Genomic DNA, 15,849 nt, shown 5'->3' with positions numbered 1-15,849 from the left:
GGTGACACTTCCTGTGAAGTCAGTAGACAGATTGGGAGAGCATGGAGGGTCATGAGGTCACTAGAAAGGGGCGTGTGGTGTTCCTGATATCTATGCAAAAGGACGAAGGTCCAAGTCTTTAGAGTCCTGGTGTTCCCTGTTTGTGAGACATGGAGTGGTTGGACCAGTCCAAGGGTACGCACTCATAACACCTGGCTATGGCAGATAGCGGGTCAGATAGAGGGTAGGATTGGGCCGTGCGTCTGTCTGGGAGGTTGCCAACCAGGATCCCAAGCTGTTTCGTCGTGTGGTGGGTGTGGCAATGCGCTGTACCAGTGCTACCCAACCTGACCTTACCTGACCTGACTAGTTTTCACTTTGGCATTAAAGAGTCTCTTTCTGTTGATCAGTTTTAGAAAAGCCACTAGGATTCAATGTTGTGTGGGAATAAAATGTGAAAACCTTCCAAGGTGGTGAAGACTATCCCTCCCTAACACACTTGCAGCTGTGATCTGGATTAAACCGGTTTATGCTTTCATCCAAGTAAAGCTGCCAGAACATTGATTCGATCAAAGAAAATTCCTTCAAATTTCAGAAACATTTCTTTGGAGAGATTTACAAAGCCAATTCTTAATCTCTGGGACTACATCAAGCTGCAGTGTTAGTGCCATATTGTCCCAAGGGAAAAAGTTTAGGATGCTAGTTGAGTCTTCCCAGGACTGCCCATCCTGCCCAAATCTATCCAATATCAAGACATAAAAGTTTCCATGATGTCAAAATGAACTTGAGAACAGCATCTGAGGATCTGCAGGCCTCTTCTACTTTGCTATCAAAAAAGATGCAAAGGGAAAAATAGAATCCGTGGCCAAGTGAGATGTATTGACCTGCGGACCCACAGAACCATACATCACTGCAGTTTCAGGGCGGAAGTGACTTCGCTGCACGTCTAGACCAGCAGTTTGGTAATAAATGTTTATTGGGTCGTCACAAATCAAATAGATTGACACACTAACCACATCAAACCCAAACCTTAGCAAAACTAATCCCTGATCTTAACCTAACCTTAACTATTTCTCCTACACACTAATCATACGAACCCCTAACCTTAACTTTCATCCTGTAACTGCTGACGTAGACCAGTGGTGACGTACGTTGCTGTGGCTCTGCAGTTGGATATTAATGAGAACACAAGTGCTCACCTCAAGTTTGACATAAAACTTTTTATGAATTTACTGTATGACCCTAAAATTGTACTCTTAGCCTGACACGGACCATGTTTTACCGTGGAGAAAGACTAACAAAGCATTCTGTGGATAAGTACGACCTCTTAATGGTCAAGTATGTCATAGTGTGGGGATGGATGTGGGTGACTTGCCATCTTCGGGTCATACATGCCCACCGAGGTAGAGTGTCTCGACAAGGGCTTCCCAGCAGGAATGATGTGACAAAATGAATTAACAACACGGCAGTAGTTTAGAGAGAAAGCACGGAGTAGTCGGAATGTGTTATGTTGAGTTATTAATGTTATTAATAGTGGATGTAGGTGGCGGCGGCATGGTGGCACAGTGGGTAGCGCTGCTGCATCACAGTTAGGAGACCCGGGTTCGCTTTCTGGGTCCTCCACCGTGGAGTTTGCATGTTCTCCCCGTGTTTGCGTGGGTTTCCTCCGGGTACTCCGGTTTCCTCCTACAGTCCAAAGACATGCAGGTTAGGTGGATTGGGGAACCTAAATTGTCCATAGTGTGTGCTTGGTGTGTGTGTGTGTGTGTGTGTGTGAATGCACCCTGCGGTGGGCTGGTGTCCCGCCTGGGGTTTGTTTCCTGCCCTGTGTTGGCTGGGATTGGCTCCAGCAGGCCCCCGTGACCCTGTAGATAGGATATAGTGGGTTGGATAATGGATGGATGGATGAAGTAGGTGGCACTGTAAGAAGTGATATATAAAGAAATGGGGAGAGGAAATTTGAGGAGAGTTCCTAGAAGGGAGAGTTGTGAGATTGAGATTTTGCTGTAATAAAGAAGATGTTTGGAAATTATAACCTGGAGATTTCTTTATGTACTGATCGCTATAAGAAAATTGGTGACGAGGATAGGATTGGAACCTATGCGTGCCAAGCACTCCATGGTAAGCCCTTGCAAGATCTATAGTGAAGAATACAGTAGCACGTTGTCATTGAGAAAGCAGTTTGTCAAAATGTTTTTGTAGCGGAAACACAATCAACAATAACCACCATATTAGGCCCACAGAGGTCCAAACATTAGTGTATGCTACCAGATTTTGTAAGTGATATATAAAGAACTGGGAGAGGAAATGGGAGGAGAGTTCCTAGAGGAAGAGTTACAAGATCAAGATTTTGCTGTAATAAAGAAGGTGTTTGGAAATTATAACCTGGAGATTTCTTTATGTACTGATCGATGTAACAAAATTGGCGATAAGGATGGGATTTGACTGATGCGTGCAAAGGACTCGATTGTAAGTGCTTGCAAGATCAGTAGTGAAGAACACAGTAGCATCTCATAATTGAGAAAGCAGTTCATCAATATGTGGCAGCAGAAAATAATCAACAATAACAGCATATTAGGCTCACGGAGGTCCACACGTAACCTTATGCCACCGGATTTCCTAAGAAATGCTACATAAAGACCTGGTAGAGGAAATGGGAGGAGAGTTCTCGAAGGGAGAGTTATGAGATGGAGATTACTTTATGTACTGACGGATATAGCAAAATTGGTGACGAGGATGGAATTCGAACCCTCGTGTGCAAAGCACTCGATGGCAAGAGCTTGCAAGATCTGTTTTGGAGAATACAGTAGTACCTCGTCATTGAGAAAGCAGTTTGTCAAGATGTTTTTGTATTGGAAAAGAATCAAAAATAAAAGCTGTATTAGGCCCATGGAGGGCCAAACATTTGTGTATGCTACCAGATTTTGTAAGAAATGATATATAAAGACCTGGGAGAGGAAACGGGAGGAGAGTTCCTAGAGGAAGAGTTATGGGATGGAGATTTTGCTGTAATAAAGAAGGTGTTTGGAAATTATAACGTGGAGATTTCTTTATGTACTGATCAATATAACAAAATTGGCAACGAGGATGGGATTCAAACTGACGCATGCAAAGCACTTGATTGCAAGAGCTTGCAAGATCTGTAGTGAAGAACACAGTAGCACCTCATAAGTGAGAAAGCAGTTTGTCAATATGTGGCAGCGGAAAAGAATCAACAAGAACAGGATATTTGGCCCATGGAGGTCCACACATAAGCGTATGCCACTAGATTTTGTAAGGAAATGCTATATAAAGAACTGAGAGAAGAAATGGGAGGAGAGTTCCTAGAGGGAGAATTATGAGATCGAGATTTTACTGTAATAAAGAAGTTACAAGCTGGTGATTTCTTTGTGTACTGATTGATATAACAGAATTCATGCAGTGGTCTGGAAAGACACAAATTAAATCACAAAACTCGGTACATGTAGTCTGAATTTATGTTGAAAATATAGAATGGTAAATCATAAGCCCAAAAAGAGTACACATAACTGTAGTGAGGAAACAATTAAGAGGACAGAAAAGAATGTCATAACCAGGAGACCAGGAGAATCAAAAATGAACAATATGAAATGACACAGAACCTTTCGTTCTTTCACAAATGCAGTCTTCGATGAATGAGGTACATGAGGTGTGCAACCTTCAAGGACCTTCTCCCAGTGACCTCACGTCATGGCAACCAGTCTCCAACATGGCAGTGTCCCGAGAGAAAAAAACAGACGGCGCTACGGAAAAACGTGAATTGCTTTTAACAAAATTAAAAACACAATGAAGAAAACACTAGTCCAAACATTAAATTCCTTGGTCTTTGTCATTGTAACCATCGGGGGCGCCACTGAGCCCCAAACCAGAGGCACAGTAATACCCAACATAATTCTGGATTTAACAATATCAACATTTATTTTCATGCAGCAATGTTGCCCAAAGTGCTTTACAAGATGACAAAAAGAAAGTTACAAGAAGGGAAAACAATTAAAAAATAAGCAATAAAATTAAAGACTAAATAACAACTCAACATGGTAAGGTCAGAGAGCCGGGAGGACAGAAAAAACGAAACAAAAAAAAAATAAATAAAAGAAACTCCAGTTAGGCTGGAGGAAAAAAAAAAAAAAACTTGCTGGGTTTCCAAGGCCAAAAGACCACCCAGCCCCCATTGGGCATTCTACTTAACATAATTATTCCTAAATCAAACCTCATAGATTTCATGATTCACATGATGGGATTTGATGTGGACAGCTGAGACACCCGCTTTCATTCCATCATTTCAGGGGGCTGCACGGTGCTTTGATCAGTTGGTGGTGGCACAGATCACCACCACCGGAGAACCAGAGGGAACAACAGAGATTAGTGGATATTAGTACAGATTACAAGTCCCTGAAAAATATAATAAGTTTATGCCTAAATATTCTATTGGGAATACAATTAAAATGCAGTCACGAAAAAATCTGCAATATATAAAAGATATTTATTCATCCACCATGCCTTTATTACAATCATCCATCACAACATCAGTAATCGAATGTAAAATTCTGTCACTTTCTTCCTCCTTCCTTCCTCCAAGTGTGTTGTCCGCTGCCTCCCGACTCTGACTCCTTGATGCATCAAGCCAGACATGGAAATGCTTCCGGTACCACAGTATGTCCTCTTAGAAGTCCCCCCACCCCCAACAGCACCCTCCACTGGCACCCATGGACCCCAACAGGGTTGCATTTCCGGACTCCCAACACCCAAGCACCCTTGCAGGTGTCCAAACTGGGATGCCACAAGAGGATCACTGCCACTTGCTGTATGGTGGATCTCCCCCGGTCCATCAATTATATTACTCTGGCCGGGCACAAACTCATTTCTTAATCCAGCCGGCAAGGTTTGTCTGCCCTTCTGTTCTGGCCTCCCATCCAGGCAAGGAATTACCCTCCACTGGGATTCCTGTCTGTCCTCTTGGGCACTTACACCATATTATGACATTAACAGAGTCAGACATTCGAAAGTCTGCATGTGGTCATACATGAAGAAAAGCAGAATAGGAACTAACGAAGATACCATAAGTTGAGGCGTAAAGGTCACAATCTCGAGAAAACACTGAAAACTCTTAAAATTGTTATGCAACTAGGAAAATGTATGATAAACTCAGAAAGTGCAATGGTGAAGCAAAGAGCTCACTTTGCTTCTCTCTTACCATCACATTACCGCCACCTGAATAATGCTGCACAGCAGCAAACGCTGATTGGAGGAACCTGCTGGGTCAGCCACATCAATTCAGGACAGGTCCACCGAGTCAGCCACATCAATTCAGGACTGGTCCACCGAGTCAGCCACATCAGTTCAAGACAGGTCCACCGAGTCAGCCGCATCAGTTCAAGACAGGCCCACCGAGTCAGCCACATCTTTTGAAGAGAGGTCCACCGAGTTAGCCACATCAGTTCAAGACAGGTCCACTGAGTCAGCCACATCAATTGAAGACAGGTCCACCGAGTCAGCCACATCAATTCAGGACAGGTCCACCGAGTCAGCCACATCTGTTGAAGACAGGTTCACCGAGTCAGCCGCATCAATTCAGGACAGGTCCACCGAGTCAGCCACATCAGTTCAAGACAGGTCCACCGAGTCAGCCACATCAATTCAGGACTGGTCAACCGAGTCAGCCACATCAGTTCAAGACAGGTCCACCGAGTCAGCCACCTAAGTTCAGGACAGGATAGGCCCATCAGATCAACAAGCTGAATAAGAAGGCAAGCTCAGTTACGGGATGCCTACTGGTCCTGCCGGAGGTGGTAGTGGAGGAGTGCCATTATGAACAATGCTGCACATTTCTTTCTCTAACACACTATCACTGAGCAAATTATTGTTGAAGACAAATATGTCTGGTAGTGCGATGGGGCCTCTTGTATAACTGTAGCAACATGCTTTCATAACATCTCGTTGTGACTGATCTCTATATCTTTAACCCAGTCACCAGATTTTCTTCTTTTTTGTAATTCCTGTGTGTATTTGCTTTTGTAAAAGCACAAAATTTCCCTTTTACTGTCTATCTACGTATCAATGCATACATGAAAGAAATCATAGATCGCAATTCTTCTGAAGAGTATCAGGTCATTATCGCGTGGGCTGAAAGTGGAGTGCAGCAGAATTGTGCAATAAAACAATAATCTGAAACAATCGAGTCAGAATCATAGTAGTGAAGAACAAGCCGTTTTATAGTTTTAGATTGACCGAGTCAAAGTCCACACCTAAACCCGTAGACGATGTTGTGGCTAGAGCTGAGTCACATGGTTCAACGGGGCAGACATTCCAGCACCGTGAGCAACAAATCAATAAGGAACGTAAATTTCACGCAAGGAGTGGTAGGAATGTGGAACAAAACTACCAAGTCATGGGGCTGGAGCAGAAATCTTGATAACCTTTAAAGAGAATCTGGAAGAGATATTGGTCAACTTAGCGATAAGCAGAGATAGAAAAGGAACAGAAAGTGTGATGATAGACACGTGGGAATTGATTGGGAGGAAACTCGAGGTGCACTTGCAGTTAGTGAGGCCAAGGCTGTGGCATTCAGAGCTTGTGCTCACTGTAGCTCTCTTTAATTGATAATAAATACTTTGCTGTTTCAATCTTCAGGTAGTCGTTGTAAGGAGTGACCGCACTCCGCTACACTGTTTCTGTGAGTTTTATAACCTGAGGCCATACAAGTTTATCTCTGCTAAGGGATTTACAGTTCATCATCAGTTCTGGAGAAGGCCCTTCGACTTTAGTGAGGCGCCAGCTTTCTCTTCTCTCGTCATCTTCTACTCCTAAAATGCAGAAGCACCTATTGCTGATGTCATGTCTGTCCGCCTGCCTTTCTGTTTGCACGAATGGAACAACTCGGCACTCGGGGGGCTTGTGTCATTTTTAACTCGCTACACATAATCTTCATGGAAAAGCGCTGTTTTCATTGAAATGTGTTAAAATGTGTAGGCCGTGCAAATTACGAACACTTCCATTGAAGGAACATTGGGGAAAACTCAAAGTAATATTTACTGATGATTTACTTTTAAATGTATCTTGAGACAGGTTATTTCAACTTAAATAAACTGCTCAAAAAATGAAAGGAACAATTTGAAAACACCTCAGATCTCAACGTGATATCTCGACGGCTATGGACTGATATGGTGATGTGTTAGGAACGATTGGATGGAAATGAAAATGATCAACCTACAGAAGGCTGAATTCAAAGACACCCCGAAAATCAAAGGAAATAAATGATGTGGCAGGCAGGCAGGCGAGTCCATTTAGCTTAAATTTCATTGCAACAACTCCAAATCGTACTCAGTAGATTGTATGCCCCCCCCATGTGCTTGTATGCAGGCCTGAGTACGTCCTAATGAGATGACAGAGGGTGTCCTGGAGGATCTCCTCCCAAATCTGGACCAGGACATCACTGAGTTCCTGGATGTTCTGAGGCCTCGGATGGAGCGAAACATAATGTCTCACCCAGAGGTGCGAGTGAGCATTGGTCAATGGTATGAATTCCTTTATCCTCTCGCCACATGAGGCTGGGCATTGTCGTGCATCAGCATAGGGTCTGACAATGGGTCCAAAGATTTCATCCCAATACCTAATGGCAGTCCTGCTGTGCCATCGTCTAGCCTGTAGAGGTCTGTGTGTTCCTCCCTGGATATGCCTCCCCAGACTGACCATCAGTGACCCCCCCACCAAACCGGTCATGCTGAACGATGTTACAGGCAGCATAATGTTCTCCACGGCTTCTCCAGACCCTTTCACGTCTGCCACATGTGCTCAGGGTGAACCTGCTTTCATCTGTGAAAAGCACAGGGCACCAGTGGTGGACCTGCCAATTCTGGTATTCTATGGCAAATGCCAATCGAGCTCCATGGTGCCCACTAGAGGACGTCGGGCCCTCAGGCCACCGTCATGAAGTCTGTTTCTGATTGTTTGGTCAGAGACATTCACACCAGTGGTGTGCCCGCTGGAGGTCATTTTGTAGGCTCTGGCAGTGCTCATCCTGTTACTCTTTGCCCAAAGGAGCAGATACTGGTGGGTGCAGCTGATGGGTTAAGAACCTTCTACGAGGGGCCCTGTCCAGCTCTCCTAGAGTCACTGACTGTCTTTCTCCTGGAATCTCCTCCATGCCCTTGATACTGTGCTGGGAGACACAGCAAACCTTCTGGCAATGCCACGTGGTACTGATGTGCCATCCTGGAGAAGTTGGACTACCTGTGCCAGCTCTGTAGGGTCCAGGTATGGCCTCATGCTACCAGTAGTGACACTGACCGTAGCCAAATACAAAACGAGTGACAAAACAGATGAGGAGGGAAAAATGTCAGTGGCCTCCCTCCAGCTGCTAAACCAATCATTACTGTTCTGGGGGTGGTCTCATTGTTGGCCCTCTAGTGCACCAAAGTAGCTGAAACTGATGAACAAGCCCCTCTGCTACTTAACTGACCAGATCAATAGCCCACAAGTGTCACTGACTTGATGCTAAACTCTCATTCAAAAGGGGTCCTTTCATTTCTTTTGAGCAGTTTATATACATAAGTCGCAAATGCACCTGAATGTCACGCCATGTGTACAAATTCTGACTCTTTTAAGGAGTTATGGATGCTCCATGTCTGTAATTGAAGTCAAAATTAGAGAAAGGCTTCTCCTTGCTCAAACATTTTATAGGATCATTTTAAGAATTTCTGCTCTTGGCTTTTACTCGCTGTTATATCTGTCCTTGTTTTGTCCCATTAAGAAAGTTCACGTGACTTTGTCCAACCTCTGACATAAAATCTAAAGAGCTTCACGTTGTGTGTTGTTACTTTATTAAGAGATGAGCTCATTGGTCATAAATTGGCATTTGGTTTGACACACTTTGTTACAAGTTTGTGACGGGGGGCACGTGATAGATTTATGTATCTATTTATTCATCAAGCTTCTGTGAAAAGCTAAACTTTTCTTTTGGGATATGTAAAGCGCCTTTTATCTATCTATCTATCTATCTATCTATCTATCTATCTATCTATCTATCTATCTATCTATCTATCTATCTATCTATCTATCTGCCTCAATTTTTTTGTGAAACCTCACACTGATGTACGATTTGACACTGATCTAGCCCTGTCGTCTGATTGGCTCATTATACTGACATGAGGTCTGTCCTGTGCATCTTGTCAATTTATCTCTCCAGCCACATGGCCGGCCTTCAGTCAGGTTTATTCTCAAGCACCGTCGATCAGCTCCTGTTGGCATCCTGCTCCCCTGCTTTTAGCTGCCTGTCTGTCTCGGAGCAGCCTGTAACCGCAAACATCGGCTTCCTCCTGCATACACCACTGACTCACTGCTGTAAATCATCTTTCACTAGGCTCAGGCGAAGTTTCCTGTGCCAAAAGCAGCCTTTATTCTAAGAATTGCTTCACCAGCCTGTGCTGGTAGTGGCTATGATATAAAGGAGAAGAGACGAGACAAGCTTTCCATTCTTCGTCAGCCGATCCTCTGGGCATGTGTTGGTATGTGTTTTTATTTTGCTTGTTTTTTTTATTATTATTATGAGTTAACAGTCTTCCAGTTTCAGCCTGCTGCAGGCTTTGCGAATGTAAAATTATATAAATTGCTCTTGGTTATAGCGCCTTTCTTAGCGAGTATCATATCGATGTCAGCAACCGTTGTGGACAACATGGCTAGAAAGCCCCCCATCTGCTGTGGCCGGATATCTGCTGTGCTTTACTTGGTTGAAAAAGAAATAAAATGTCTTCTACTTCTCTTTTGAAAGTTATCTTCTCAGTATGTGTGTGTGTGTGTGTGTGCATACGCCGAGACAGGCTGGCACAAATGACAGCCCAAGTCATGGCATAGTTTGGTGGCTTTCTTTATTTCAATCTTGACTGCCCTACCACATACCTGGGAACGGTGATGCAGTAATAAAATTACCCAGTATGGAAAAATAGATTTGAAATGAACTGATAGATAGATAGATAGACAGATAGATAGATAGATAGATAGATAGATAGATAGATAGATAGATAGATAGATATGAAAGGCACTATATAATAGATTGGCTTGAAAGGCAGTATATAATAGATAGATAGATAGATAGATAGGCTTGAAAGGCACTATATAATAGATAGATAGACAGATAGATATGAAAGGCACGATATAATAGATAGATAGATAGATAGATAGATAGATAGATAGATATGAAAGGCACTATATAATAGATTGGCTTGAAAGGCAGTATATAATAGATAGATATGAAAGGCACTATATAACAGATAGATAGAAAGATAGATAGATATGAAAGGCACTATATAATAGATAGATATGAAAGGCACTATATAACAGATAGATAGATTGAAAGATAGATAGATAGGCTTGAAAGGCACTATATAATAGATAGATAGATAGATAGATAGATAGATAGATAGATAGATAGATATGAAAGGCACTATATAACAGATAGATAGATAGAAAGATAGATAGATAGGCTTGAAAGGCACTATATAATAGATAGATAGACAGATAGATATGAAAGGCACGATATAATAGATAGGCTTGAAAGGCACTATATAATAGATAGATAGATAAGCCTGTCAAGTTTACAGATGATATTTTAGTGGGACTTGCAGCGCATGTTTGCTTGGTCAGGTTTGTGGCTGATGAAATTTAATGTCAGTTAATGTAAAGAATTACGTGAAGTCCATAAAAATGTTAGGTTCGAATACACAATGGGAGGTCTGAAGCATGAATGTACATCTTATGAGAAGGACCTGGACGTCACAGTGGACATTTGAAAGGCTCTATCAGGTTATATAGCGCCCTGCTGTGTGAAGTGCAGGTTTAGGGAGGTGATGCTCGGGTTTTTTTAACACAATGGCGAGGCCTCTTCCGGAGTTCTGAGTGCAGGTTTGGCATAACAGTGCTAGAGAAAGCCCAGGGAACAGCAACTCCATAGCTGATTCCATGGCTGAGAGGTGTGAACTGTGAGGAGAGACTGAAGTTCAAGCAAACAGAGATTAAGATGCGACCCGACTGTAGTCTTTAAAATTCTGAAGAGATTTAGTCCGGTGGGTCTCAGGTGTTTCTATAAAGTAAATCCTTCAATAAGAGCACAGGGACACCAGATGGAGATTTGTTTGACTTTGTCTGTAAGTTGTTTTGCTCCTCACTACTTGTAGAAGTGATCTTTTTATGTTGACCTGAATTGTCACAAAGGCTGGCTGGAGTCAAAGGCCCTCATGTACCCCTTTCTGAGGCCGACACTGAGTGTCTGAGGGTCCGGATTGGCCAGGACAGATATTGGGCTTTCTGAAGGTTGGGTGGCTCCCAGAGACACCTGTTGTGACCTCTTGACCTAGGTGACGCCCACCTGTCATGTCACTGGGCAGCTGACTTTGTGTCCAATTCAGCTGCTACCAACAGCACCTGCTGCTAATGTAGTAAGGTCTTCATTTTTGATGGAACTGAATGGACAACAGCTGGCGTGTGTGCCCTTTGGCAGGCGTGGTACTCCGTTACTGAATTGTCAGACGTCAACAGTCTAAAGACCTGCTGGCAGGGTGGGGGTGGCCGATGGCAGAATTCAGCTGAAAGCCCGAACAGTGCTAACCCCTCTTGAGAAACTCAAAGGATACCCCTACTGTCATTTTGGATGATCTCATAATTTAGTTTGGCTTTTCCTTCAATTTAAAGTTTATTCGCTTGAACAGTTGAGGGGTGGCATGGTGGATGTTCCGGGTCCTCCCTGCATGGAGTTTGCATGTTCTCCACATGTCCTCATGGATTTCCTCCGGGTGTTCCAGTTTCCTCTGTAAATGCCACATGGGCTGGACGGGCATCCCGACCAGAGAAGGGGATGGCTCCTTACCATGGCGAGAGGCTCCGAGCAGAGAGATGGGCATCCCAACCAAGCGGAAAGAAGGAGCCAGACCCAAAAGTGAAGCCGGAGGAGATGGATAGACAGCCCACCGGATGTGGAGCATATTGCTGGGGACTTTATATCCCCCCAGAAGAGGAGATGGCAGCCTCCATAATCAGCACCCATTTGGGAACCAGTAGGGAATGCTGGGCGATGTAGTCCAGCAATACAATCCTACTGGGGACCATGGGTGCCACAAGGGAGCAATGTGGGGAGATACACTTCCCAAAATGTGACTTTCGTAGGACTGGGAAATATTTCCTTTGGGCAGTGACCCTGGCACCTTAATAAAAGGGACCACACTCCCTTATCCAGGTGAGTCAGAGCTGGGAGGACGTGGAGCAACACTCAACTGGAGGAGGGCAGTGTTGTGGTGAGAGGAATTGGGGAGAAGAATTGGTTTGTGGCAAGAGAAGTCTGTGCTTGTGTTAACTTGTGCAGGTATTCTGTATTTTGGTGTAAGAAACACACCTTTATTTGAACCCGGGACTCTTAATGTGTTCATGTTGGGGTTTGCTGATGCCCTGCTTTGTATCACACCTCCCACAATCCAAGGCATTCAGGTCAGGTGAATTGTCTAAATTGGCATGTGTGTGTTCACCCTGTGATCGACTGGCACCCTGTTCAGGGTTATTCCTGCCTTGTGCCCTATGCTAGCTGGCATAGGCTCTAGCTACCCCTATGCCCCCATTCAGGGCTAGGCGGGTATACAATAACTGACTTGAACATTTGAATTCAGTTATGAACTCCCAGGTGTGTGCTCTGTTTTGTGGATTTGGGGTGGCACAGTGGAACAGCAGCTAGTGTTGCATTCCGATATTTGGTGTGTCACAGACATTAACAGTACTTTTGCAAATCCCATACCAAGTAGCATATTATAGAGACATATGCATTGCATTGATCATTCCAACAGATGGTACATCACATGTATTTGTAGCAATAAAATGCATTGCATTTATCATTCCAACATTTGGTACATCACAGACATCAGTGCTACTTTTGCAAATCCCATACCAAGTGGCATTTAAAAGAAACATATGCATTGCATTGTTCATTCCAACAGATGGAGTATCACAATCATTTGTAGTAAGTAATAAAATACATTGCACTTGTCATTCCGATATTTGGTGCGTCACAGACATTAACACTACTTTTGCAAATCCTGTACCAAGTGGCATATTACAGATACATACTGTATGCATTACATGGGTCATTCCAACAGATGGTACATCACATGTTTTTGTAGCAATAAAATGCATTGCATTTATCATTCCAACATTTGGTGCATCACAGACATCAATGCTACTTTTGCAAATCCCATACCAAGTGGCATATTACAGAGACATATGCATTGTATGGGTCATTCCAACGGATGGTGCATCGCAAACAATAATGCTACTTTTACAAATTCCATACCAAATGGTATTTAACAGAAACATATGCATTGCATGTGTCATTCCAACAGATGGTGCATCACAATTATTTGTAGTAATAAAATGCATTGCATTTCTCATTCAGATATATGGTGTATCACAAACATTAATGCTACTTTTACAAATCCCATACCAAATGGAATATAACAGAGACACGCATTGATCCTTCCTACTGGTGGCGAATCACAGACATTTGTAGCAATAAAATGCATCAGTCCCATTACTGAGCCTCTTCCTTAAATGGTTGAATGCCCTTTCAATACACTAATCCCACCTGGGTGGTCCCACAGTGATTGCAGTCTTTGTAGTGGTGTTTGGTCCAATATGTAGCATTAACGTCTATGTCTTTTAAGACCTTTGTACTCGCGATGATTATCTTTGTCTTTGCTGTGTTGGGCTTCACACCATTAGATTTCACTGACATTTGCTACCCGATCTATTTGTCTCTGTAGGGCTCCTGCATTGCCGGCCAAACGGACGGTATCATCTGCATATCGGAGATTATTAATAATCTCTCCATTTATAGACAAGCCGTCATCCGAATCCTCTAGCGCTTCTCTAAAGAGTCTCTTTGAGCAGGCACCGAACAAAAGTGGCGATAAAAATGCACATTATAAAAAGTGAATTGGTTCGACTGTCTTGATGTCTCTTTGGGCTGAGCAGAAAAAAAAAAATCAACAGCCCCCTGGACTCCGCGTATGGCCGTCTCTCCCCCGCTGAGGGGCTGTGCCAGTTGCTGAGTTCTCGCTTCATTGCTGCAGCTCCTTATTATTCTAAGAGACCCTGAAGCAACATGGCCTTCAAGGTGTTGATCTGCAGGCTCTCTAATATTTCCACACGGGCTCGGCTGCCATCAGTGAGCGGAACAGGCCTCACCCCCCCTACTCGATGCCCCCTTTCCGCCCTGCCTTGGGTGTCTCATCTGGTGTCATGTGAACAGTATCCCTTTTCAGGAGTTCCACGCACATGCTTAGCTTTTACGTTCCTCCGCTGCTAACTCTAAACAAGTCGGACCAGACGTGCCCAGCTGCTCTCTTGTGGGGTGGGGGGTGGGCCGGGAATGGCTGTGACCTGTGCTAATGACCCCATGTGTCTGCCGAGTATTTTCTGTCTGCTTAGAAGACAGCCACGTACAGGACGCCAAATGACGTTGGGCTTTTTGGATCCTTTTCTGTCGAGGCTTTCATTAATTTGCAGAATGTCAATGTGGATGAAGCATGGCTTTCAATTCTGCTTCTTTTGATGGGGAGTGCAGGACGGGTGTCCTGGGTTTCAGTTCCAACCAGCCTTTTCGCCGATTCTTCTGCCCGTCATCTGTGGTAGCTTTGTGCAGATTAGGATGGCAAGGGTCCTCACTTGTTTATGGACAATCTGTCTATCTGTGTGTTTTCATTGCTGCATACTGCATGCGAAGGGCACCGTCTTTATACAGAACTCTGGTCATCAAATATTTATGTGTCCGATGGTCCGGCACCCCATCCACGGCCAATTCCTACCTTTAATTCAGTTCAGTCTAATTTCAGGTTATTGTCGTAATACCTCAGGGGACAGAAGAGCAGCAGTTGTTACCCGTCCCTCTAGCTGAAATGTGCAGTGACAAGACTAAAAGGGCTTTTATTATACTGCCTGAGTATTTAATACATTTTTAAGGGGCATTGTGCCAAAAAAGGACAAAAACACCAAAAGATATTAGAATACAATAGTTAACAAAATATTATAAAGTTATATTCAACAGAATGAGTCACAAACGTACAGAAAAGTGAATCAATAAAACTGCCCAGATGGACTCATTCAAGTGAAAAAGTCTTAAAGTCGTCGGATGTCTGCAGCTGCCTTACGCGCACCACGAGGAAATTCCAAAGTTTAAGAGCAAACTTACTACATTGAAACAGTAAGAAGATTAGGAGCAATCACAGTTCATCGTGAGGGATAAATACAAAGAGGATTTATGAGGCTGCACCTTATCAGATACAAATGAAACCTTGAAAATGACGGAGCTCATCAGTGAGGACCCAATAAAAATGATACAAAAATCGGGTTTGGATTGTCAAGCTGTCTGCCACATATAATAGAGAGGAAGATATGAAAGGCACTATATAATAGATAGATAGATAGATAGAAAAGATAGATAGATAGATAGATAGCATTATATAATAGATAGATAGATATGAAAGACACTATATAATAGATAGATAGATATAGATAGATAGGCATGAAAGACACTATATAATAGATAGATAGATAGATAGATAGATAGATAGATAGATAGATAGAAAGATAGATATAAAAGACACTATATAATAGATAGATAGATAGATAGATAGATAGATAGATAGATATGAAAGGCATTATATAATAGATAGATAGATAGATAGATAGATAGATAGATAGATAGATAGATAGATAGATAGATAGATATGAAAGGCACTATATAACAGATAGATAGATAGATAGATAGATAGATAGATAGATAGATAGATAGATAGATAGATAGATATGATAGGCACTAGA

General features: G+C 43.1%; 1 protein-coding gene across 2 annotated transcripts in view; it reads left to right on the top strand.

Annotated features, from left to right (window-relative positions):
* LOC120535112 (serine/threonine-protein kinase Nek6-like) overlaps positions 1–15,849 on the top strand; it is a 416,838-nt gene that overhangs the window by 106,634 nt on the left and 294,355 nt on the right. Inside the window, exon 1 of one of the 2 annotated variants that reach the window (XM_039762700.1) lies at positions 9,344–9,500. The exons of the other annotated variant lie outside the window; for it this stretch is intronic. The gene's annotated coding sequence lies outside the window, so the exon portion shown is untranslated. Of the gene's footprint in view, positions 1–9,343; positions 9,501–15,849 lie in introns of those variants that run through there. 2 annotated transcript variants of the gene reach the window in all.

This window comes from Polypterus senegalus, chromosome 9, assembly GCF_016835505.1.
Source record: "Polypterus senegalus isolate Bchr_013 chromosome 9, ASM1683550v1, whole genome shotgun sequence".
NCBI classification, from domain to species: domain Eukaryota; kingdom Metazoa; phylum Chordata; class Cladistia; order Polypteriformes; family Polypteridae; genus Polypterus; species Polypterus senegalus.
The sequence above is the reverse complement of the archived record's forward strand: the minus strand, read 5'-3'. Positions and strand labels throughout refer to the sequence as shown.